General features: G+C 39.9%; 1 long non-coding RNA gene across 2 annotated transcripts in view; it reads right to left on the bottom strand.

Annotated features, from left to right (window-relative positions):
* Positions 1-649: 649 nt before the first annotated feature.
* LOC137155374 (uncharacterized) overlaps positions 650-25,187 on the bottom strand; it is a 29,149-nt gene continuing 4,611 nt past the window's right edge. Inside the window, exons 3-4 of one of the 2 annotated variants that reach the window (XR_010920444.1) lie at positions 22,946-23,074; positions 650-1,112 (exon numbers count right to left, since the gene is read on the bottom strand). This is a non-coding gene — a long non-coding RNA (uncharacterized lncRNA). Of the gene's footprint in view, positions 1,113-22,395; positions 23,075-25,187 lie in introns of those variants that run through there. The other variant, XR_010920443.1, reaches the window with a different exon arrangement.

Raw genomic sequence — 25,187 nt, forward strand, 5'->3', positions numbered from 1 at the left:
TGGATAAAGTTATTTAAACCAGATTTACACATACAAATATTCTTACCATAGTGAGAATGCTCATAGTTAATCTAATATGATAAAAAGGAGCAGTTATCAGACATTCCAAGCAGTTTTCAAATTGTTTATTTGACTAAACAGCTTCATGTTAGAGTTCTGAAGAGTATCTCCAAAAGGATAAAATATTTATATGATTGAAATTACTCTAGAAATTGGAATCTCTTGTTGAACTAAAACAAATGTTCCAAAGACAGAACAAGAAACCATTTCTGCCAACAGATAACTGTTTCTGTAGAACATTCAGAGATGGAAGGGAGAACCCTAACCCAAATATGGACACACAAACTGAACATGAATTTCCTAGATGAGCTATTACAGCTAATGGTAAGCATTGTCTCTAGATCACTACAAAATGAAAAGTAACAGCCCCTTAGCAATCATACACCCATTATAATTTAATGAATTTCAGATAGTTTCTGGGTTTCTGGGAGGGTTTGTTGTGTGCAAAGCAGTTTTGGGCAGAATTCCTTTAAACAAAAATTGTGTCTTTCAGACAGTTTAAATTACTGCTAACTTAGCACACTCCAAGCATGGAAGAAAATAGAGAAGAGCGAGGGGAGTTCATACATAATTGAAATGTGGACTGGATAAAACCTGATTTAATTTTGAACAAGTAGGTTATAAAAGAGTTTATGAAGGTTCTGAAGTTACACAGCCAGTCAGATTAAAGGTACAGTTAAGATAACAGAATAAAGAAATCATATTATAGATGTGTGGATTTAATAAAAAATTAAAAATATATTTATACATTGCTTCATGTAGTCTCCCAGCTGAGGCACTGAACGGACATTTAATATATAGTGAACACAATATAAAAACAAATAAAATGCCAAATATTGTGGTGTCATGAAAATAGGGAAGAATTTAAAGGATGATTAGCTTTACAAACTAATTTAAAAGAAAGGAATATCTTGTATCACTAATGTCTATAGATCAACGTCTCAGCCCCTTAAAGTTCATGATATGCCAGAATAACTCAGCAATGGTCAATGGAGGCTCACAGTGAGATTCTTCTTCCCTGTCTTCTCCACAGCTCAGTCAATAGATCACATCTAAAGTGAACAATAATATTTAATAATTCTCCAGCATCTGATCTTATTCTACCTATGACAAATAAATTGTCCCCATGTCTTTGAGAGGGAGTGTTTTGGTTACTTTGCTTTTTACTGTCTTTTTTGTTAGGCCAAAGTTTTGAAAAGGTTGTGTAGGCACACTTTTCTTATTCTTATTTGCTGGCTGCTTCATCATTAGAAAGATGACTCTGTGGGTGGCAGCAAGCTAATTCCTTTGGTTGACACCAGGGATAGCCTCCTGCTTCCATGGCATCCTTAGCTTTGCATTTCAGCACTCAGTCATCTCTTTGAACCTATTGCAGAAGTCTTTCCATTTATTTGTATTCTCCTCCACTGTCCTGCCATTTCCACCCACAGGAACCACCAGAGACTGGTATCTTGCCTCCAAATCATCTGTCCGATTATGACAGGAAGCTTTGGGAGCTCTCCCAACTCATCCTGAAAAGGAATATTGTCCCTGACAATGGTTACCATCTCATTACCAATGAAGAGTGGATTCCTCTCTGTCCCTTCTGCCAGCTCCCCCAATAACTCCACCTGCCCCCAAAAGAATGCTGGTGTAGCTATTCTACTGTGGTTCCTCTCAAATCCTTTATTCACTTACAATGGCTGTGGGTGCTTACTCATATTTCCTGATTTATTTTCTCATTAAACCTCAGACAGGAGAGATTTCAAAGTGCAAACAACTAGAATAATTTATTTTTGATTGTACCACACAGGGACTTGAGTCTAATCAAAATCTGTTTTCTCAGCCTACTGGCTTCCAGTGTGGGTCAACAATGTGGGATACCCTACCGGCACAAGAGAAAATCTCATTTTAGTACATTAGAGGTTAGTTAATATTTTTTCTCTGATCAGCTTGATTTAGTGAGTTAGAGAAGTTTTAATCAAGCAAGAGGCAAGTGTGTCTATTACATTAGCTCTCCATCCCAAATGAAACTTTCAAGCCTGGTCTACATTACAGACTTTTGTCAACCAAAGTCAGCTTTTTGAACCAAAACAGTGGTGGTGTAAACACTACAATCCCTCTGCCATCAACAATCCCCTGATTTTTACAACAAAATTTAAAAAATCTCACTGAGAGGTGTAGAGTTTTTTGCCCTGATTGATCATCGAGCTGTGTGCGCTTGCCAGGGAACAGTGAAAAAGAGGTATATTTTACAGTAATGAATCAATGCTGTTATTGCACCCAAAATCATGCTTCTGTTAATTGTTTATTGTGCTTCTGCAGAGGAACCCTTGACGGGAAACTCCTCCACAGCTGCTGAGCACCTGCAGCTAATACAAAAATGACCATGGAGAAGCAAAGAGGAGATATTCCAAGAATTCCTCCACTCCTTTGAGGTGGAAAAAAAAGAAAAAAGAGCCTGGAGACATACAGTATCTGAAAATCAAGAAATTGATAGGCAAGAGAGGAGGGAAACCAGGAGCGAGTGATAAGAGGTCATAAGCACATAATAAAAGCCATAGAGGAGCAAAAGGAGCTGCCAAAGTCACTCATAATACTGCAGACTAGATTCATGCGTGCTTACCCCCTCTTTACAGCCAATACAAAACTGTTTTCCATGCCCTCCCCAAACTCCACCCACACATTCCTAACAAACTCCCAGCCTGTCTCGGCTAGTTCACTTCCACTCCTACAGACTGCTTCCAAAATGATAGCTGGACTTACACCTACTGTCATAGCTCACAGAGCCCCTCCCTGCTTTCTCCCTTGCAGCCTAGCTTTTTGTCTGTGTTGTGAATAATTGCTATTTAATGAAGATATACTCTATAAAGAATAAGCTATCTTTATTTGTCTCTTGCACACTGTGGTTGCAACTCTCACTGATACAAAGTGCAAGCTGCTTAGCAGTTGTAGCATGGCTCAGCACTGTTTACAAAGACACCTTATTGTTGCTGATTGTCAAACTGCTCCTCAAGGCCTCCATGATTCGAATGGTCCCTCATTATGCCCCTCTAATAGCCCTGACATCTGGTTATTCATAGTCAATCGAAAGACGATCTGCCTCTGCACTCCACCCTGGTGAAAACCTTTTACCCTTAGCTTCAGAAATATTATGGAGTACACAACACGCAGCTATAACCATGGTAATATTTTCCTCCTTTAGGTCTAACATGCCATAAAAGCACTGCCAGTGAGCTTTTAATCTGCTAAAAGCACATTCAATAGTCATTTAGTACCTGCTCAACTGTTATTGAAAAGCTCCTTGCTGCTATCCAGGTTGGTCATATAAAGTTGCATGACCCATGGCTTTAAGGGATAGGCTAAGGTCTCCAAGGATCACTATGGGCATTTCAACATCCCCCACTGAAATCTTTTGATCTGAAAAAAAAGTCCCTGCTGCAGCTTTCTGCACAGGCCAGTGTTCTTGAAGATGCATGCGTCATGCACCTTCTTTGACCAACCCGTGTTGATGTCAGTGAAACACTCAGGGGTGATCCACAAGCGCCTGCAGTATCTTAGAGAAGTACCCCTTTCTATTGATGTACTCTGTCACAAGATGCTCCGGGGCCAAAATTGGGTTGTGTGTTCCATCTCTCACCCCGCCACAGTTAAGGAATCCTATTGCTGTGAAGCATCCACTATTTCATGCATATTTCCAAGACACACAGTCCTTAATAGCAGAATGCGATTAATGGTCCAGCACACTTGCGATAACACAGCTCTAGTGGTGGAATTCCCCACTCCAAACTTATTAACAACCGACCAGCGTAGCAATCTGGAGATGCCAGCTTCCACATGTCAATTGCCACATGCTTCTCTGAGAGGGCAGCTCTCATTCTGGTGTCCTTGCACCACAGGGTAGGGACGAGCTCCACACAGAATTCCATGAAGGTGGTTTTACTCATTTAAAGGTTCTTCAGCCACTGCACATCATCCCAGACCTACATAACCCCACCACTCAGTGCTTGTTTCACGCACCCAAAAAGAGTGGTGCACTGTGTGCAGATGCTCCATGAATGAAAACAGTAATCCGGTGTTGTTCATAATGGGTCATAATGAAAGATGAACAGTCAGGCTGGAGGGAGGTTACTAGAGGAGTTTCTCAGAGATCGGTCTTGGGACCAATTTTATTTAACCTTTTTATTACTGGCCTTGGCACAAAAAGTGGGAGTGTGCTAATAAAGTTTGCAGATGACACAAAGTTGGGAGGTATTGTTAATACAGTGAAGGACCGGGATATCATACAAAAAGATCTAGATGACGTTGTAAACTAAAGTAATAGAAATAGGATGAAATTTAACACTGGAAAGTGCAAAGTTATGCATTTAGGGATTAACAACAAAATGTTTTGCTATAAACTGGGGATGCATCAGTTGGAAGTGACAGAGGAGGAAAAGACTTGGGCATATTGGTTGATCACAGGAAGACGATGAGCTGCCAATGTGATGTGACTGTTAAAAAAGTTAATGCAGTCCTAGGATGCATCAAGCAAGGTATTTCTAGTAGAGATAGGGAGGTGTTAGCACAATTATACCAGGCACTGGTGAGACTTCATCTGGAATACTATGTGCAGTTCTGGTCCCCCATGTTTAAGAAATATGAATTCAAACTGGAACAGGTGCAGAAAAGGGCTACTAGGATGATCCGAGGAATGGAAATCCTGTCTTATGAGAGGACACTCAAAGAACTTGGCTTGTTTAGCCTAACCAAAAGAAGGCTGAGGGGAGATATGATTGCTCTCTATAAATACATCAGAGGGATAAATACCAGTGAGGGAGAGGAATTATTTAAATTCAGCACCAATGTGGGCACAAGAATAAATGGATATAAACTGGCCATCAGGAAGCTTAGACTTGAAATTAGATGAAGATTCTAACGATCAGAGGAGTGAAGTTCTGGAACAGCCATTCAAGGGGAGCAGTGGGGGCAAAAAACCCCACTGAGCTTGATAAGTTTATGGAGGGGAAGGTATGACTGGACAGTGTAGACGATCATAATGGTCTCTTCTGACCTTAAAGTCATTGAGTCTATGAGTTTGCATGGCACACAACAGGTCAGGAGCTTCTAATTCCTGTTCCGATTGGAAGTTCATTATATGCCGCATGACCAGCCATGATGTGTTCAGAACACTGACAACAACAGTGTAGAGCAGTGCAGGATTCATCCTTTCACATAAAGATGGAAGTCACTGAGGAAACTGGGACCGTTCAAAAATGCCATGAAATGCAGTCAGAAACCCATGGAATGATGGGACCTAAATCACTGCATCACGGGATGTTGAGCCCACATCCATGATGCACTGCAATCCTTTCCATCTTCCCACAACTCCTAGTGACATAAGGTGGCAAGTTGCACAGTGGGATATCTGCCCACAGTGCACTGCTCTCCCTGTCGATGTTAGAGCACCAACTGCACGCGCTTCGGCAAAACAATGAGTACTGTGTAGACAGTCACAAGCGTTCTAATTATATTGCTTCTTGATCATCACTGTAACTTGCATCGACAACACTTTCTAGGGTAGACAAGGCCTCGGTATCTTTGTATTGTCCCATAATGGTAGTGGAAACCATTGTTTTGAACAACTCCAAGGCAAACATGATAGGTGATTCTTCACTAGAGATGGTTTAAAAAATAATTGTTGGGATTTATGTTTTCACTTTTTTAAAATTCAATTAATTTTTTGTCCAAACAAATTAGATATGTCTTACAGCTGTTCAAAAAAAGGCATCAAATGGTGTGGCTGAGGGAGATAAAAAATCAATTTTTTCAGAAAAAATTCTTTGCAAACTCAAAATTTAGAAAATTCAACTAGCTCTACTTCTCAATCAGCCTCTGGAATATTCACATTCATGTGGTCGTCTGTTTCCCTGCCTTACTAGTCTATGCCTTCAACAAGATGAATGTTCTAAACAGGTTCTAAACAGTTCACGTTAGAGCCCTTTCCCATTTTTTTTTTTACCAAGATTCTACACAGTAAAGAGATAAGAGCTAATCTGCTTGTTGCAGCTGCTTGTCCCAGTTCACACCTCAGAGACATCCACATTGCAGTGTTTCCTTTGAATGGCGAAGAATGAGCTATGACAACCAAAAGGGTTTTATTCAAATTGTATCTTTTTAGGTTCAAAGTGTGTAAATACTGCCCTTATCTGCTTCACTTTCAAGGCATGCATCCCTGCAGGGAATTTGAAAAGATGCTTGAATATCGCTTTTAAAATCCAATGACCAATTCTACCACCCTTCCTTGTATTAGACTTCTCTGACATTTCAGATGCTGATTAAGTCATTATTCTGTTCTAACAGGGGCGAGATATACCATGAGAGTGACACTCAAGCACCTCAATGGAGGGAGGCTGGGAAATTTTGCAATAAGGAGAAAAGTGCCTGGAAACCATACCACCATGTAGTAACATATTGGCTATATAGTATAGCCAGTACAGTACTATATAGTACCACCATATAGTACAACCTGGACACCATACCACCATTTTTAAACCGATACTGGCTAAGCACCCTGCTGAAAGCTGAGCACCCATATAACGAGGCTGGGCAGTAATGAAAGCATATTTGAGAGAACATGCAGTGTATACCCATATTCAATTTTGTAAATTCCTTGGTTTTTAGACTGTCCAATGCAGAGTGCCAAGTGCAGGACATTTGAAAATCTCCCTCTTTGTATTTTATCTATTATATATTGATTTTTATGAATGATTGTATTTTAGCCCATATGCAGTGTTATGTACATGTAACATTTAAATGCAGCTACAAATATCTTTAATACTTGAATTATTCAAGTATTGATTTTAATACTTTTACTGACTAATTTAAAATTTTCCTTTTGCCAGACATTACTTCCCTGGCATCAGTGATGTTGAAGTTTACAAGTGAGCATCCTCATGAATTTTAGCTTTCACAAATTAGGTTTTTAATTGAGTAACTTTCAATTATCATAATTAATCTGACCAAAAAATAAGAGAGCATGGAAACAAGCAAACACTCTTGAAACTCAAAACTACCAAACCTGTGTAGAAGAAAAAGAAATGGCAACTTTAAAAGTCAGAATAGAGTTTACTATTGAGCTTTATGGCTAATAATATCAGCTTTTCATTTTAAATTGGGCAAAGCTTTTAAAATGATATTTTGCAGTGGTGCTGATTGCTGTGAAATTTCATTCAATGCATGTATGAGCCCATGTGAACGGCAGCAACAAGGTTACTTTGCAAACATTCACAGTAACAATACAATAAGCAGCATCATGGTTACTTGCTAATTCCACATAAAAATTCTGTTTTGCCCATGGAAATTTGATGTTTCATGAATGGTAAAAAACAAAAGGGTGACAAATCAGAGACAATTAAAACTCCCCCTCCACACACACACTTTTGAACAGAACAGGGAAATTGACCTAAGTCCATTAAAAAATCTAGTAATAGATCAGATCTATGTTCTCAATTAAATCTGTTTCCTCTTGTCTGCCCACCTTCACAATGAGCTAAATGTTCAAAATCAACAGACCCAGACATGTATGTCTTTGGCATATGTTTTACTAGCCAAACCTGCTTTGGGTTACATGGTTACCCAAGAAGTGTATGAGAGATTTGAGCTTTGCCTAGGCTCCATGAACAAGGTACACTTAATAAAGTATCCTGCTCATATGTGAATACGCAAGTAACAGAATGTTTCTTGAGGCAGTGATGGAATTAGAGAGTATGTAGTTAGATAATTAGTATATTTTACTGTAATATTGAACTATTGTAATGGAAATTCTATTACTTTGTTCTGTAATATGGAAATGGCAGGGCACCTATGACAGAGATTATTATACCCATTCTTTGTATTTGCCTTATGAAATCACATTTTCACCAAGACCATTTTTAAAGTGAAAAATTTTAAAATTACACACAGCACCAGTAACCCAGGGTAAAATGTTACCTCAATTGGCAAGCAGCTATTCATGTGACTAGCTGCTCACCCACTGGAGTACAGGAATCACAATCTGACTCTAAGCAAACATTCATTTGGGGTAACATTTTCTAAGTATCCAAGAGACTTAAGAGCCTAAGTCCCATGTTCAGTATTGTCAACCCCAAGCATTCAAAACTAATGAGCCGGGTCCCCAAAATCATGAAAATCAGGGAAGGTTGAAGGGAACAGCAGAAAATGGAGACAACCAGGGAGACAGCAAAGAAAGGGGGAAACATGATAGGAGCAAAGAAGAGCACAGGAGAGGGAAAACTATGGGGATAGAATGGACACAGGAGGTTGAGGAGGAAGCAACATTTCTAAGGGGGCAATTTTTCAAATAAGGTGGAGGCTACTGCAGTCTTTTATATGCATTTGAGTGAATTTTAGATTATTCTTCTGTGCCTTTTGCTTTGACCCTGCTAAGAAGAAAGAAAATACCCTGAAATTAATCAAGCTGTGTATGTGACCTCTGTGTAGTGAGAAGCAGAGGAAAAGGCAATCTCGGATGAAGCATAGAGCAGGCAGCGGTATAATAAGCTTCATTACATTGGTCCAACATGTACCTCAGCCTGAACCTCAGGGACCATCCTCTCTTGGATGACCGGGGCCCCTATTCTGGAAATTTAATTACCCTCTCAGCAAATACTGAGACTTTTCAAATCCAGTCAAATCTAACCAGTTGCTATGGTAAGGAATGTTTTACATTTTGTGAAATATATGGCAGTTGATCTGGAATATCTAATCCAAGCAATGAATGCTACATGTTTGCACTGAGAAGGTATTCTTTGTTCATAGAAGTCATATGAAAGGACATAAATAATCAATTTAAACATGCAAATATTTAGAATTTCAGTTCCTTCTTTTTGTCTCTTACGACTGCATTATATTTATGAAGAAATTTTATATGAGTTAAGGGTTAGTGCATGACTACACTGTCAGCATGCATCACTTCCATCTGTTGATGGTACAGTTAAACACTGTCAGATTGCATATTTCTGCCCAAAGTTGCTGCAAAACCTAATTATGTGTTTGTTTTTTTATCTAAAACATATGTTTTGATGGGTTTTTAAATGTTTCTTCAACCATGTATGCAACACTCAATTCAAATTATTTTAGGACTTGACTTTTTAAAAATAAACTCTTAAATGGCACTTGAGTCAACCAAGAATTGAATAGATTTAGTCAGATTTACTGTGGAAGGTATTAATAATGACTACTCTGCATAATATCTCATTAATGAATTCTATGCCCTGTAAGCTACAGAGGGATTTATTTTAACATGTTCCAAGGTTAAAAAATGACAGTGTGAAACACACAAACTTGGAATAATTTACTACAACATTTGTATGAAGTGTCATGTACATGGCTTCTGTGTCTTCATTTATACACAAATTAATTGCATGCGATTTGCATTTTTTATTCTGTGGAGATCTGTTTTTATGAATGCTGCAGAACAAGTAGGAATGTTGAACAAAAGTATCACAAATTGCTCTGTGCAGCTGTTGGAAAAGCTCACAAGGACCATGCCATACCAAATCACATCAGTAGTTCATCTAATCTGTGATCCTGTCTTATAACATGTGGTACTAAATTCTCTTGAGGAAGGTGATAGAAACCTTGTGGCGGACAATTAAGGAATAGCCTACCTATAAGAGAAGTTCCTTTGTCCCTGTCAGAGAGTGGATGGCCCTGTGCAAAAGGGGTAAAAAAATATAAGAGATTTAATGGAATTATGAATCTTCTCATTATCCAGATAGGTATTAACAATATTGGACCTATTTCAAGTTTATGTAAAAAGATAACATTTCTGAAAGCTACATTGTAAAAGTAATGCTAACTGAAAAATGAAGCTAGGAAACAGGTTTATAGAATTTCCATTACTGCAGTTACTAATAGCACAATGCCTTCTTGAAAATGATACATTTAAACATCTGAGGTCTTTGGGGCCTCATATGTCTATTGCTTATAGAGTATAGAATGATATGGGTCCTTGGTTATTGTATCCCGTGTGAAAAGTCCAGATGGTGGAATTTAGAATGGTGGAGAAAGTATCATTTCTTATCAATAATCTAGCAATGCAATTTCTCTGAAAATTAGATATACTGAATTAGGTTTCTCCTTTTATGTAGAAGATGTCTAATTTAGACATTGGTCTCTTCTATTCTTTTTTAAAATGTAGAAAGATTATAGTTAATAATAAAGCTAACTTCCAATTATAAGTCCAGTTTTGACATGGTCACCTCAATTTGCCAAAATCAATCCCATCTACCTGAAATTTCACAATTAAACTTAGTCAGAAGTATTATTTTGACACTGACAATGACCAAGGCATTTAAGATATGAAGATTCAGAAACCTATTATTTATAGTGCTATAATGATTACACACTTCAATCAGAGTTAAAGACCACATCATACTAGGTGCATGATAAAGAAGAGGCAGTCCCTGTACCCCAAAATTTATAATCTTAGCATGTGATGAAAGACAATAGGTGGCTACTTGAAAAAATGGGGAAGTTTCCGTAATGTATTTCTTACTATAAATATCTCCAGAAGGGCTTGTCCTGGAAATCCCAACTCTGTTTCTCCTGTTCCTTCTGAGGAGTGGTGCTTTTAGGTAGTTTTGAAGGGCTTTTTATCATGGCAAAATGGGGGTGTGAAAATAATGGTTGCCACATACAAAAACATATATGACTAATGTATGTTTTTTAAAGTCACATTGGGGCCAAGTGTGCTGGCCTAGTCATGTGCCTAGCAAGCATGCATCAACCAGATATCAGATGAGCTCCAAAAGGGAAAAAGGTGAAACCTCATCTCATGTGAGAGTTCTGTGTTCTAGAAGTATAGAGGAGGAGTATCTCTCTTGTTCACCACAGCAGCTCTGTATGGAGAAGGGAGATTCAATTCCAGTCCTGCTAGACACTAGTTTCACCCCACCATAATCTCAGCTCCCTCACTTGCAATCCAGATCCTCATGGTCCAACCTTAATCGCTGGCACCTGAAAATCATCCATCTCCCCTTCAGTGTGCAAATACCCTAAAACAATGATACTCAGACCTCAGTGGTTCAGGATCCAAATTAGTGATCAACATTACCCAAAAGAATTACCATATTGGGGTAATTCATTGTTTCATTTATTATTGTACTATAGATTCATATTTAAACAGTACGACAGGAAATATTCAGTTTTTTATTATTCTCATAGCAAAATAACTGACCAAGTATTATTATTTTATCAACTACAATTAGTTCACGGGCATACACAAGGTGACTGGGGGACAAGCAGGGTCATGGGTCCCCCAATAATAATTAGGGGCACAGAACTCCTATGGTCCTGGGGGATGCAGGAGTGGAGGTGGAGAGCGAGCAGGGGGGAGGGAAGAGTGAACACCTGCCAGGGAGAGGGAAGGAAGAGTGAGTTCCTGCCGGGATGGAGCAGGATGGGAGAGAGCAAGCTTCTCCCAGGCCAGTGGGTGAGCTGGAGAAAGAGCGAACTCCTCCCAGGGTGGACACAGAACTTGCCCTTCCAAAAGGGGTCAAATTTAAATTCTTGCACATTCCACTGAATTGGCTAATAACATAGTAAAAGCATCCTGATTGGTTAATAATTAAATCACATAGAGTTTTAATATCATGTGCTGAAAAGAGCTGCAGGAGAAACATTAAAGAGTCACTTGCAGCTCAAGAGCCTCAGTCTGAATATCACTGCCCTAAAACCATTTCCCCTGGTCTCCAAACTACCCAGGCCCAACCAGAAAATCCATCATCTTCCTACCCCCTGCTACCTCTTAAAACCTGGCTGCCCTCATCCCAATGCTCCCAGTTCTATCATAATCTGTCTCATTGTTTCAGTGACTGTAACTGCACCTTTTCATTGTTTATGATGTTGGGTAGATCTTTTTCACAATTAGAAATTTTTGACAAAAGTTTTCATTGAAATTTTGAATTTTGAAGAACACTGGGGAAAAGTTACAAACTTCATATCTTCTTTTTTGTTTGTTTTTTTAAAGTGGAAACATGACTTCTAATTTCCTTGTTTTCCAGACTTTCATTCTCCCCAGTCTGAAAGAGTCTTTTAAGGCTTTTACAAGGCAAACTGCCTGTGCATCTGCTCGGCTCTAACTCGGAGTTAACGATTTGTTTTCTTTTGCCTGGGACTGTAAGTACAGTTCTAAAATTGTTCTTTTTATAAACAAAATAAAGTTATGCTAACTTGAGCTTCTTGCAATAGATGGCAGGGGTCAAATGAGTCTGCACTCAGCTTGTTGGTTGCGATAAATTCTCTTTTGTTTTCTTTTTATTCCTAGTGTGTATATGACATTTAAAGCACTTTTGCTTTGCTGATAGGTATTGAAGACCAATACTTGCTCTAGCTAAACTAATTATTCAAGTACAGTACGTTTACTATGTCTATCAATTTTCTGCCTAGCCATGTCTTCCAAAACCAGTTAACGGCAAACAGCAATGTGAAATGTTTGGTTAATTGCCTATGATATCCTTTAAGGCTAACCCATAAACTCAATTAAAAATTAGGCCCATGGGACCAATTTCAACCCTCAGGAAAACAGCAACTCGAGGGACATTGTAGCTGCTTACACTAGAGATTAATTTAACCCACAATGCTCACCACACTGTAACACAACGTTACTCCAGAAATAGCCGTCACAAAGCAGCATCTTATCTTTATCTGCCTCTTCATCAGATAAACATTAAGGAATGATGATCAAACTATTCACTTCAACTATGTAGACCACACTAAGGCCTCTAAGAAATGAGAGGAGAAAAACCTGCTGGCGATTCTACAGCACTACAATTTGTATAATAAGTATATAAAAAACAATGGTGATGCGGAAATGCACAAGAAAAACAAAGGTTCTAAGTTACGCTGAATTTTCCACAACCCTACCTGCTCCTTCTCTGAACAACCTACCCCTCTTCATTTCCAAACAAATTTAGAAATGAGTCCCAGAGGATAATCTAAATGAACCACGTGATCGCACAGGAAAGATAGAGGGTTACATTTTCAAAATTACATAATTACCCAGATCCTCAAAGGTATTTAAGTCCCTAACTTGCACTGATTTCAATGAGAGTAAAGTGCCTAAACGCTTTTGAAAAGCTGGGACTGTGGGTATATCTACACTGAAGAGTGAAGTTGACTCACTTAAAATCGACTTTCACCCACCTATTTTTAGAAGTCGCTGGAGTGTGTCCACACCACACTTCTTGTGCCAGGCTCGTGCGTCCACACTCGCCACACTTGTGTCGACATTCCAAGCAGTGCACTGTGGGTTGCCGTCCCACAGTGCAACTAGTCACAGTGGCTGTTGGGATGAGTTTCATCATCCCATGATGCAACGCTCCTTCTCCCTCCCTTCTTGCCCCAAACAAACAAGAAACCGGTTTTCACGCTATTTGTTTATGCTGCATGCTCACCATTGCTGAGGAGACACGGAGCCAGCTCAACTCTGCACTATTATTATGAGCAACACAAATACATCGTGGCTCCTCCTTGAGTATTTTCAAAGGAAAGCTAGAACCCAAAGCACAGGCAACAGCGATGTCACCAAGGCTACCCTGCTACAAAACATCGAGTGTAACAATTCCCAATTGCTGCAGGCCGTAATGCATCATCTGCAGTCCATGGAGCACTGGTTCTGGTCCTGGGAAACAAGCACAGACTGGTGGGACCGCATCATTATGTAGCTGTGGGATGATGACCAGTGGCTGCAGAACTTTCGTATGCAAAAGGCCACTTTCCTTGGACTTTGCACTGAGCTGACCCCCTCCCTGAAGCATGTGAATACTCACTGGAGACAAGGTCTGATGGTGAAGAAGTGAGTGGCCATCACTCTGGCAACCCCTGACTATTATCACTCAGTTGGGAATCAGTTCAGAGTCGGTAAATCTACAGTGGGAGCTGCCGTGATTCAACTGTGCAGGGCCATCAATAGACTTCTGCTATGAAGGGTAGTGACTTTGGGAAACATGCAGGACATAGTGGACGGGTTTGCCGCGATGGGGTTCCCAAACTGCGGGAGGGGGGGCATTGATGGCACACACATCCCTATCTTAGCACCTGACCACCTAGCAACAGAGTACATAAACTGCAAGGGGTACTTTTCCATGATGCTGCAGGCCCTTGTAGATCACAGGAGTTGTTTTACCGATATCTGCACCACGTACTGCAGCCTGGCCATTCTCCTCCAAGACCGCTTGCAGGTGGTGGAGGGGGAGGGCAGCAAAGCCATAGATGGAGGAGTGTTCTGGAGGGCTGCAGCAGGACTCTGTTGGGCCGCCGCTCCTCCTGAAGCTCCACAAGCCACCTGAGCATGTCTGCCTGATTGGGCATGATTCGCAGCATCTCCTGTTGGGAACTGCAATCATGCTCCTGCATTGCTCTTCGATTCTCCCTGTCCATGTTCATGTTCTGGGACAAGGTCAACCACCACGCTCAGAGCTCTGTCTCAGCGGCCGTGGAAGTGTTCATGAGCTCAGCAAACATGTTGTCCAGCGATTTTTTCCCCCTCTTTCTGATCTGCGATAGTCTTTCCGCAGCAATTCTAGAGGGTGGGGGGCAAGGCCAAGATGTCTACAGAAGGAAAAGAAATACACAACACTGCCATTGTTAGCAGACCCAAGAAAATGAAGCAACTGCAACAATGTACAAAATACTCCCCTTAGTGTGCACAAGGCTAAGCCAGACTGTCATTGCATTCCAAACATCTCAGAAGGGTCTGCTCGCTGTGCCATTATAGTAATGATAAGCCAGGGGCACTTTGCTGTGCTATAGAGAGGATTAATTTTCTCTAAAAAGCTCATTTCAAATGCCCTGTATGAGGGGGTGACTAGGAATATTGGTTTAATTAAGATGACCGTTTTGTGACGAGGTGGCCACATTGGATCTGAAGGCAGCACGGGTGGATTAATAGTCTTATCAGATACCTTTGCAAAATGATTTAAGTGACTCAGTAGGACAATACAAAGGGGACTAGAGAGGTACAGGGTATCGGCTGTGTAGCTCAGGTACTTTAAACATGCTCCGTCTTCCCTAGGTAACCATGAGTGATATCAGTATCCTGAGGGTAACGCATGAAGAAAGGGAAGTTTTGCTGCATGCAACGGGGTACTGGCCTGGCCCTTATGTTGCTATGAGCTGTTCTGTCATGATTCTGGTTCACTTGATTGCAGCATGGCACAGCAAAATACCCTACAGGGAGGAAGAAACAAGGCTGCCCTCCCCTCAAAACTTGTGCAAAGGGTAACAGGTCACCTACATGAGAGTTTCCTTGAGATATCAACAGATGATTCTTGAAGCATACCTCTGCACATAAATAATCTGTTCCGAGAGTAACCCCCTAGTAAAGTCCACTAAAACCCTGAAATCCCCTTCCTCCCCATTTAAAAGAACATAACTGCTAAGAAGAAAAAAAAACACTCACCAGATGTGCCTTCTCTGGGATCATTATTGCTGTCCAGTGTGCTGCTGGACTGCTCTGGGGTCAGGAATAGGTCCTGACTGTCTGGGAGAACAGGCACACTGCTCTCCTGAACCCTACTCTCCTCATCCACGGAGTCCTCATCATTATCCCTTGAGTGGGATCCAGTGGAGGTATCGATGCTGCGTGGCGGCACCACTGAGAATTGCATGCAGCTCCTCCTAGAAGCGGCATGTTTTGGGCAAGGAGCCAGAACAGCTGTTAGCTTCCCTGGGTTTTTGATATGCCTGCTGTAGCTCCTTGATCTTCATGCGGCACTTCTGCGCCTCCTTGTTGTGCCCCTTCTCCAACATGCCCTAGGATATCTTCCCATAAATGTCCAAATTTCTTTTGCTGGCTCTGAGCTGAGCCATAACGGACTCCTTGCCCCACAGACTGATGAGATCTAAGACCTCTGGTCGACTCCATGCTGGAGCACGTCTGGGCCTTGCAGTAGCCATGAGAAGTCCAGCAACAAAGCTCTCTCCATGCTGGCTGCACACGAAATGAAAATTCAAATTTTCCCAGGGCATGAGGGGAGGGACCACTTCCTGTTTGCATGGCCACATAACAGCAGAGCACGAATGTGCAGAGCAGTCACAACGGAGGCATTATGAGATACTTTCTGGAAGCCATTAACTTCAAATTACGTTCAAACGCAAACTCGACCCATGAAATTCGATTTATGCGCTACGCCACTTGCGGAGGTGGTTTTATTACATCGACTTTTGCCACGCTTTAAGTTGACAGAACTACCATGCCAGTGTAAACACAGGCTTTAGGAGATCGACATAAGTGACATTACATCAACCTTGGTCGCCAGTGTAGACCAGGCCTGTGTGACTTAAGCCCTTTTGAAAATGTTGCCCATTGACTGAAAACCTGTACCCCTCACTTGAAAAGAAGACTTTTACTAGGAAAATAACAGCTTCTTAAAGTGCATGCGCGCACACTAGAAAATACACAACACATTTACTCTGCAGCATCTACCTAGAGCTATAATACTTTGTTTTACAGTCCTCTTAAGCCCACACACTATAGAGTAACAGACTGAACAAGTTCAGGCTACCTCTTGTTAAAACAAGGAGCCATGCCTATGCCCAACATCCATTCTGGAGAGCAACGAAACAACTCCACAAACTTCATTGTAACAATCTGACAAAAACACAATTTCATTTTTACTTTAGTACTTTCACTGTGTCATAGCCTACAGAAAAGGAGAGTGAGCGATGGGGAAATGTATTCACTAATCCAAGAAGGAAAGAGCAATAATGAGAGTTCCCTTAGGCCAGCTCTACCCTAAAACTTAACTCGACATAGCTACCTCACTCTGGGTTGTGAAAAATTAATCCCTCCTAAAAGCCAAAGTTAAGCCAACCTAAGCCCCTGTAAGGATGTCGCTAGGTTGACAGAATAATTCTTTCATCAACTTAGTTACTGCATCTTGAAGGGGTGTAGCCACTGCAGTGATGGAAAAACCCCTTCAGTTATCATAACAAGTGTCTACACTACAGTAGCGTAACCGCAGCACTGCCGCTCTGCCACTGTAGCACTGACAACGTAGACATAGCCAGGAACCTTACAATGGACTTACAACAACAGAGGCTAGAGAGAAATTGTGACAGTCCTGCTTCTTTCTTCCTCAAATCTGCTCCGCTAATGCATCCTGCAGAGATAAAGGGCACTTGTCAGAATTCTTTTTATTGTCAAAATGGCTGGCCAGCTAATACCAAATTACACTGTAGGACAAACTTTCCACAGAGCTAGAGGTATCAATTTTATTAACACAGTTCAATTTTATTAATCCAATATAAAAAATGATCGTGGAAGCAAATAATGCTCAACAAGGCTGTACTCCTCATGGGCCAAAGTCATCCCTCGTGTAACACCACTGACTGCAGTGGTATAATGCAAAAGAAGAATTTTGCCTGTATCCCTGTGTTGTTCTGTATGTCTCCAATGAACGTTTATGCTCCCATTTTAACTCTCTCCTCTTTCTATCTCATTTAATTCTTGGTGAGGTCATGTTTCTATTAACTAATCTCAATCTTATTTAAAACCAGTTTTAAGAGTCTAAACGTTTTCTAATGTGACTGATATTGCAGGTCTTGTCCTTTGTTAGAAGATAGAGTTTTTATTTCAGCAATGATTCTCTCTAGACCCACATTCCACATCAGTTTATTGTAAACTGTTGGAAGCATGAAAGCTAAATCTGCCTGACTGTGACACAGTAAAACCTCTCCCATGCAACCTCTACTTATTCTGTTCCATAGGGGAGGTCTTTCGTTACCACAGGGAGAAAGTAAAGGCTTGATCTTGTCAGAATGAGCACCATTCACTGTCTTCCATGGAGGAGGAGGGTATTCAGCGCCTTGCAGGAGCAGGCTTTTGAAGTGGCCCTGTTCTTAGATAGTTTAGAATCTCTTTGTGATTGTTACCTAGTATGACTACAGTCACTAAAACTAAAAATTCTCCCTGTCACAAAGTTGGTAAAAAAAAATTGCATTGTAATGAGATCACAGAAATCAAATAGCTATTTTCGGTTGTGCTTCAAACTGTTTGCAAAAAAGATCATTTTGCAGGTATAATATTTACTCCTCATAAGCAAATACTCAGGAAGTGAAACCTGCAAGTTTCACACATCTTTAGCTCTCATCCAGATTGAGAGCTAAAGCTTTTGTATATCCATTTGTAATTAATTAGGGATGGTGAATCTGTTCAATTTGTGCCTTCATGCCAGACTAAAACAGCAAAACTCTGTCCCAAATGTGCACTGTTTTCTTTTACTGCTCTGTGTCCCAAATGAGAGATCTTTGGCATTTCTCATCTCAGTGATTCTGGACAAGACTTCCATCTTTAAAAAAAATCAGATTATCCATTTATTTATTTTGCATATGCAATCCAGGTAAGCCAAGCCACAGTGTTCTTATCAATGATGTTCAAGGCACAAAGAGCTCCAGGAAGCTGAGTCATTTTGCAGTCCTCAACAATATGGTTTGTAGCTGTCCAAACTGACATAATGGACTGTCTCTAAAACGCCACCAGAATTCCTGCACAAAACTGCAGCGAAAATTCAATGTCCTGTATAAAAACGATTCAGAAGGCTCTATTGCCTTAATGGTAAGTCAAACCCAGTGGACATTGAGTAGGGTTTGAGACAAAAGTATTATTTTTCACTTTCTCTGTGGACCATGAAGCTCACCACGTGTCCTCTACCACAAAACCCTTCACCCAGTAAATTTATCCACAATGGGCGACATGAGGGCAGACGATCATGGGGTGGATTAAACAAGTCCTTAATTAGTGGTAGATGTGGCGTATCACGCAATTTAGTCATGAGCTTTGCTACATTTTCCTCTCTGCGAACATTAGGCAGAGCAATATTGCAGAGAACCAATTACCATGGAAGAGGAGTAGATTTAAATTACCCATATCTGATAGTTCTGAACATTCCCTCAGATACTCTCATTGTGGTGGACACATGTTTTTCTTTTGACCAACCACCAATGTTTCCAGTAATGTGGATAACTGGGGATCTTGCTTAATTGCAACCCTTAGTTCTGTCAAATTCTTGTCTAAAACTGTAACTAAATAAATTTGTGACTGAAGTATCGTCATCACATTGTCATTCCTTAGCAGAAAAATCTGTTTAAGTATCAGGGCCTGGAATATCCTTTCTTGGTCTGTACTTAGGTTTAAAGCTGTATTGCAGGAGCAATATAATTTTTATAGCCTTGATGAGGCTGCCATAAAGAGTTTTTCATGATTGCCTCCAAGGATTATGATCAGACTTGGCCCTAACATTACTCCTATATACATCTTGTTCTCCTATGTATATATTGCTCACATACAGCATTAATTTCCTGTTCAATCTCTGCATAGTTTATTTCTGTATAAGTGCAAGGCTCAAATGCACAAACTATTGGCTTCCTTTTGCCATAATATACTCCCAAATCCACCTGAACTGATACCTCTTTCCTTATACCATTGTATGAAAACTTGGCTGCAGTTTGGTGAAGTTTATTTACTTCATTTTGGTGCAGGTAGAATCTTGTTGGGAATCCCATAGAAACTCTGAGGTCCAAGGTCAGGAGAGATACATAATATTGCAAGAGTTAGACCACACCCCATTGCATTCAGATATCCTGAGACCTACTTACACTAACTAAGCCCAAGTGCAAATTGGTCCACCTTACAAGCTTAGGAGTCAAGAGAAGACGTATGATGATGTAAATTACAACTTTTAATTCAGAGAATTCAAGTGAGTCTTAAAGGAGGTCTAATTTACATACCACCTTTGGTACCATTTCTAAATTTGGCCCCCAGTTCCCTTTTAAGAGATCTCCTAATTGTGCCAAAAATTCTGCAAAATGAAATAAGAGGATTGTGATTAGCAGCAAAATGAATGTACAGTTTTTATTTGCAAGCAAAAAGCATTGCATAAGAGTGACTATTGACAACATTTCAGTGTCATCCAGCTAACACCTATAAGTAATATTTCTTAACAAAAATTTAAGCTTTAAAAAGACACAAATATTAGAATGTTTGGAAATAAAAAAAACTATTAGGGAGGAATTCGATAGCACTGCTTGGAAGGATTCAAGTGAGTGAAGATAAGGATATCAGCCTTTCCTAGTTTGTGCTTCCCTAAACCCTTTCAAGCAAATAGCACAAAGTTCCAATAAGTCTGACCCTATTGCTTCAGTAGGTTGTACTTTTTTCCACCTGTATAGCATAGATAGGATTTCTCTGGCTTGACAAAACATGAAAAGTGTTCAATCATTTTACTTTTAGACATATCTGACATTTCCACTGCTTTGCTATAAAACCAAAAAGCCACTGGTGAACAAAGAACCAGCATTTATACCTGGGCAGAATCAGGGATATAAAGACTTCAGCTCAAACAGTACACAGGTGTATGCTTGACTGAGAATATAAGAACGACCATACTGTCTCAGACCAATGGTCCATCTAGCCCAGTATCCTGTCTTTCAACAGTGTCTAATGCCAGGTGCTTCAGAGGGAATGAACAGAACAGGCAGTCATTGAGAGATTCATTCCCTGTCATCCACTCCCAGCTTCTGGCAAACAAAGGCTGGGAACGCTCAGAACGTGATGTTGCAGCCCTGCCCATCCTGTTTAGTAACCATTGATGGACCTGTCCTGCATGAACTTATCTAGTTCTTTTTTTAACCCTGTTATAGCTCTCACCTTCACAACTTCCCCTGGCAACGAGTTCCACAGGTTGACATTGTGTTGTGTAAAGAAGCACTTCCTTTTGTTTGTTTTAAACCTGCTGCCTATTAATTTTGTCAGATGACCCCTCGTTCTTGTGTTATATGAGGAAGTCAATAATATTTCTTTATTCACTTTCCCCACACCATTCATGATTTTATAGACCTCTATCATATTCTCTCTTTGTCATCTCTTTTCCAAGTTGAGAAGTTCCATTCTTTTTAATCTCTTCTCATATGGAAGCTGTTCCATACCCCTAAAGATTTTGGTGTCCTTCTCTGTGTCTTTTCCAATTCTAATACATCTTTTTTGATATGGGGTGACCAGATCTGGATGCAATGTTCAAGATGTGGCTGTACCATGGATTTATATAGAGTCATCATGATATTTTCTGTCTTATCTATCCCTTTCCTAATGACTCCTAACATTGTTAGCTTTTTTGACTGCCATTGCACATTGAGCAGAAGTTTTCAGAGAACTATCCACAATGATTCCAAGATCTCTTTCTCGAGTGGTAACAGCTAATTTAGATCCCATCATTTTGTATGTAAAGTTGAGATTATGTTTTCCAATGTGCATTACTTTGCATTGTTAATTAGTGGAATTTTTCAAGTCCAGCATACAACCACTGCTACGATGCAAATCAGCTTCCATGGCTTAGAAAATGAGCATTCCGGCTTTGATTCTCTAAGTCCTCATGCAGGGTGTAGCAGAAGCAAAAGATTGTTGTGCTTCAACACACGTGTGAGCAGGGACTAAGAGTAGGTGCCAGTAAAGTAGTTGACACAGTAAAGCAAAGTAGAGTAAAGAGTATGTAGTCCACAAGAGAGTATGAATAAGTTTCAGTCCCCTGCACTCAAGAGCCCACAGTAAAGAGGAGTGAACTGTATGTGGAGGATGGGCATATCATAGGATTTAGCAAGATCATCTTCATGCAGATGTAATGCTAACCAATGTACTTTCCTTTTTTGGCCATCTTTCTGCTTGTAGGCAGGAATAACTTGGCATCCACACACTGGGAATCTTCTTACTGCAGGCTCTGTTATACTGCCTTTCCAGGTCATCACTTTACTCCACCTCTACTGCTCTCTGAGAATCCATTTCAAGGAACTGATTTCTGCCCATGCAAACAGTTGCTACAGAGATAGTATCATATGGGAAGGAAGATGGCCTGTCTGATCCTGACTGGGTGAGGAGTTATCCAAGATACAACCTATGCATTAAAATCTAGTCTGTTATGAAAATGTTTGAGAAACCGTGAATAGAGGTTTAATGTAGAAACAATGTTGGTCTAAGGCTTTCAGTACAGGTCTCCAACATGTTGCAGTGCTTCAGACACCTAGAAACTGAGTTAGTCGCAATGTCAGATTAAATAGAAACTGTTTGAAAAGCACCAGGTGATGGCATGTCTCAGACTGTCTCATGGTTTCCGAGTCTCAAAAGCTCTTGAAATTTCAGACTCACTAATACCATAGAATTCAGGAGTTAGCTACATGCATCTACTTGGTATGGCTCTATTTATAGTTGATGTGATATGTTATGTTTAATTTGAACTGGTGTTTGTATTTGATGTAGATCATCTGGGAAAGAACACAATATGGGAAAGATAAATGAGCTTTGTGGGACTCTTCAAATAAAAACGCTGGAGATGAAGGAATTCATTATAAACGCCTTGTTTTGGTCTAAGAAGAAGAACTTGATCACCAGGTATTCCTCCAAAGCTAAACAGAAATGCCCCCAATGCTTCAACAATCTTAGATGCTCCAGAGAAATCAAGCAGAGCGAATATGGATGTATTTTCCTTGTGTATGGAAAGAAGGACATCAATCACCAAAGCAACAAATGCAGTTTGAGCATTTTACCATGGGCTAACCCTAATTAAGATGTATCCAGGATAATAATTGATGACAGTTGGCTTTGGAGACTTTCTTTTGTGGGCCTTTCAATTAACTTGCTTAGAAAAGGGAGTTCACAAGGCCGATAGCACCAAATGATAATTTCATTAGGACTAGTCACAATATTGCATGTTTTAAGGAGGGTGTAAAATGAGGTTGCAAATGGAATGAAGAAAGCATATGGGCACAGAAAAACAAATGAATACTAGTACAATATATTTGTAGAGGTGCAGATATTAGGCTACACTTCCTCTACCTGCCCCCCCAAAAATATCTCCTGATGTGCTGCCACTACCTGGCAGCAGAGAAGAAACACCACTCAGATTCCTCTTGGAGATGCTGCTTCCTGGATCTGGACTTCAAGGTTCCCTCCCAGGAATATGAGGTGGTTCTGAGTAGCATGGGAGGATCCCAGTTCTGCTTCCTATTGGGAGAGTAAAGGACAGCATCTCTCAATCTTTAGGGTACTTCTAATCAATGGCTGTAGGTTATGGTGTAGTCTAGCAGGTAGAGTACTGGGGATCAGGAAAGCTGGGGTTCTATTCCTAGCTCTGCCATTGATCTGTAGTGTGAATTAGGGCCATATTCATTTCACATTTCTGTTTCTTTTCACCTTCGTACTGCAATATAAATAAAAACATCTTCCCTTCTCTCAAATTGTAATCAATTTAAAACAGCATTCCATAAATTTGACCTATGCTGTTTGTCTGACTACTATATTGGAGTGGCAGTGCTACTGAAAATTTCAAGGAACTGTACTCAGGGAACATTTTAAAAGCTTCATTTTTAGAGTACATTTTGTACCTTCTAAGTTTAAGTGAGTTCAAAATGTGTCCATTTGTGAGTGTTCCTAAAGTATCTCTAATAAATATACCATAAAATTCCTGCTAAGTGAGCAGGCTTCTAAAAGCATACAAGAGAAATGTTTCCATTTAAAAACTTTCTTTAGGATTATCAAAGTGGTGTTTTGTTCCCCTCTAAGTGACAAATAATACCAAATTTCAACTCAGGAGAATGAAAAATACTTATGAATAGTAGCACAATATGTCTTCTGGTGCTATTTTCTCAAGAAATATCTGCATTAGAAACACAGATTTGATGGATCTTAATGTATAATTTGCATATATTATAGACATTTGGTACCTCATCATTCACAATAAGCTGTAAAATGTACGTAGTGCATTGGTGGAATAAGTTTAAGTCAGATTTCAATAGCTTAACAACAACCATCAGCAAGAAATCTATTTAGTAAAAGGGGAAAACTGAAAAATAAAGATTAAACTGTACATGACAATCATTTGGTTTCTATGGTCCAATATTTGCCAAGTATTCACCCACTATTCCTTGGCCTTGTGATTGACCAAGGTATCATCATCCATCTGCAACAAAGCTCTGAGTAGCCACTAGCTTTTTCCACCAACATTTCTGCCAATGTAATACTATAAGAGGAGAATGAAGAGGTAAGTGGAAGTGGTGCTTGCAGAAGAACAGGGCAGATTTAGGCTAGGAGAAAGTGTAATAAATCAGCTATTTGTGATAAAGCAGTTACCAGAGAAGTACATAGAATACAACCAAACCTGTTGCAACAACTTTACAGAATTCAAAATTTTTTGATAGCATTTGGTAGAAAGGGTTACGTCAAGCCATGAGACTATATGGCATCCCCAAGAAATTGATCAAGCTGATAGAAAACATCTAAAACAAGTTGATGTGTGTAATGAGAGTAGATAAGAAGCTGATGGAATGGTTCAGAGTGAATGGACAAGATGACTTGGAGACAAAGATACATGCTATTGAATTGACCAAGGAGGTTTTAGAGAGAATAACTGACAAGATAGACTAGAAATGCAGAAAGTTCAGAATGAAGATCAGAATGGGGAAGACCAATATTATGGTAATTGGAAGACAAGAGAAAGAGGTAAAGAACAAAGAGGTAAAGAACAAAGTCAGAGAAAAAGAACTGGAACAAGTGGGAAAATGTGTACCTTGGAGGACTAGTAGCAAAGAATGGGAATTGTGAAGAGAACATAAAAATAAGGATTACTCTAGTCCTTACTGCATTCAGAAAATTCTGCAAGATCTGGGAAGCTAAACAACACATTTCAATAAAAATGAAAATCAGCATATCTGATGCAATTGTCATGCTGATGCTGCTGTACAGGTCAGAATGTTGGGGTATGAGGAAAGCCAATGAACAGAAAATATTGATTGCAGAAATTAATTGGCTGAGGGGAATATTGAGCATTTCAAGACTGCAGAAAATAAAAAATGAAGTGACAAGAAAACAGTTAGGTCAAGAAAAACTGTTGCGAAAGACTTAAGATAGATGGTTGTGATGATTTGAATACATGTCAAGAATGGACCCAGAAAGGATGCCATGAATGGTGATACATACCAGTATGCAAGGAACTAAAAATACCAGAAGACTGAGGATGTGTTGGATACATACAATGAAGAATGATAGCAAACAAAAAGGTTTACAGATGAATGAAGCTGATACAAGACAGAAAGGAGTGGAAAGACTTCATTTGGCCCCA

Source organism: Emydura macquarii, unplaced genomic scaffold (genome assembly GCF_026122565.2).
Source record: "Emydura macquarii macquarii isolate MOO-44397 ecotype Brisbane River unplaced genomic scaffold, CSIRO-AGI_Emac_v2 contig_1353, whole genome shotgun sequence".
NCBI classification, from domain to species: Eukaryota; Metazoa; Chordata; order Testudines; family Chelidae; genus Emydura; species Emydura macquarii.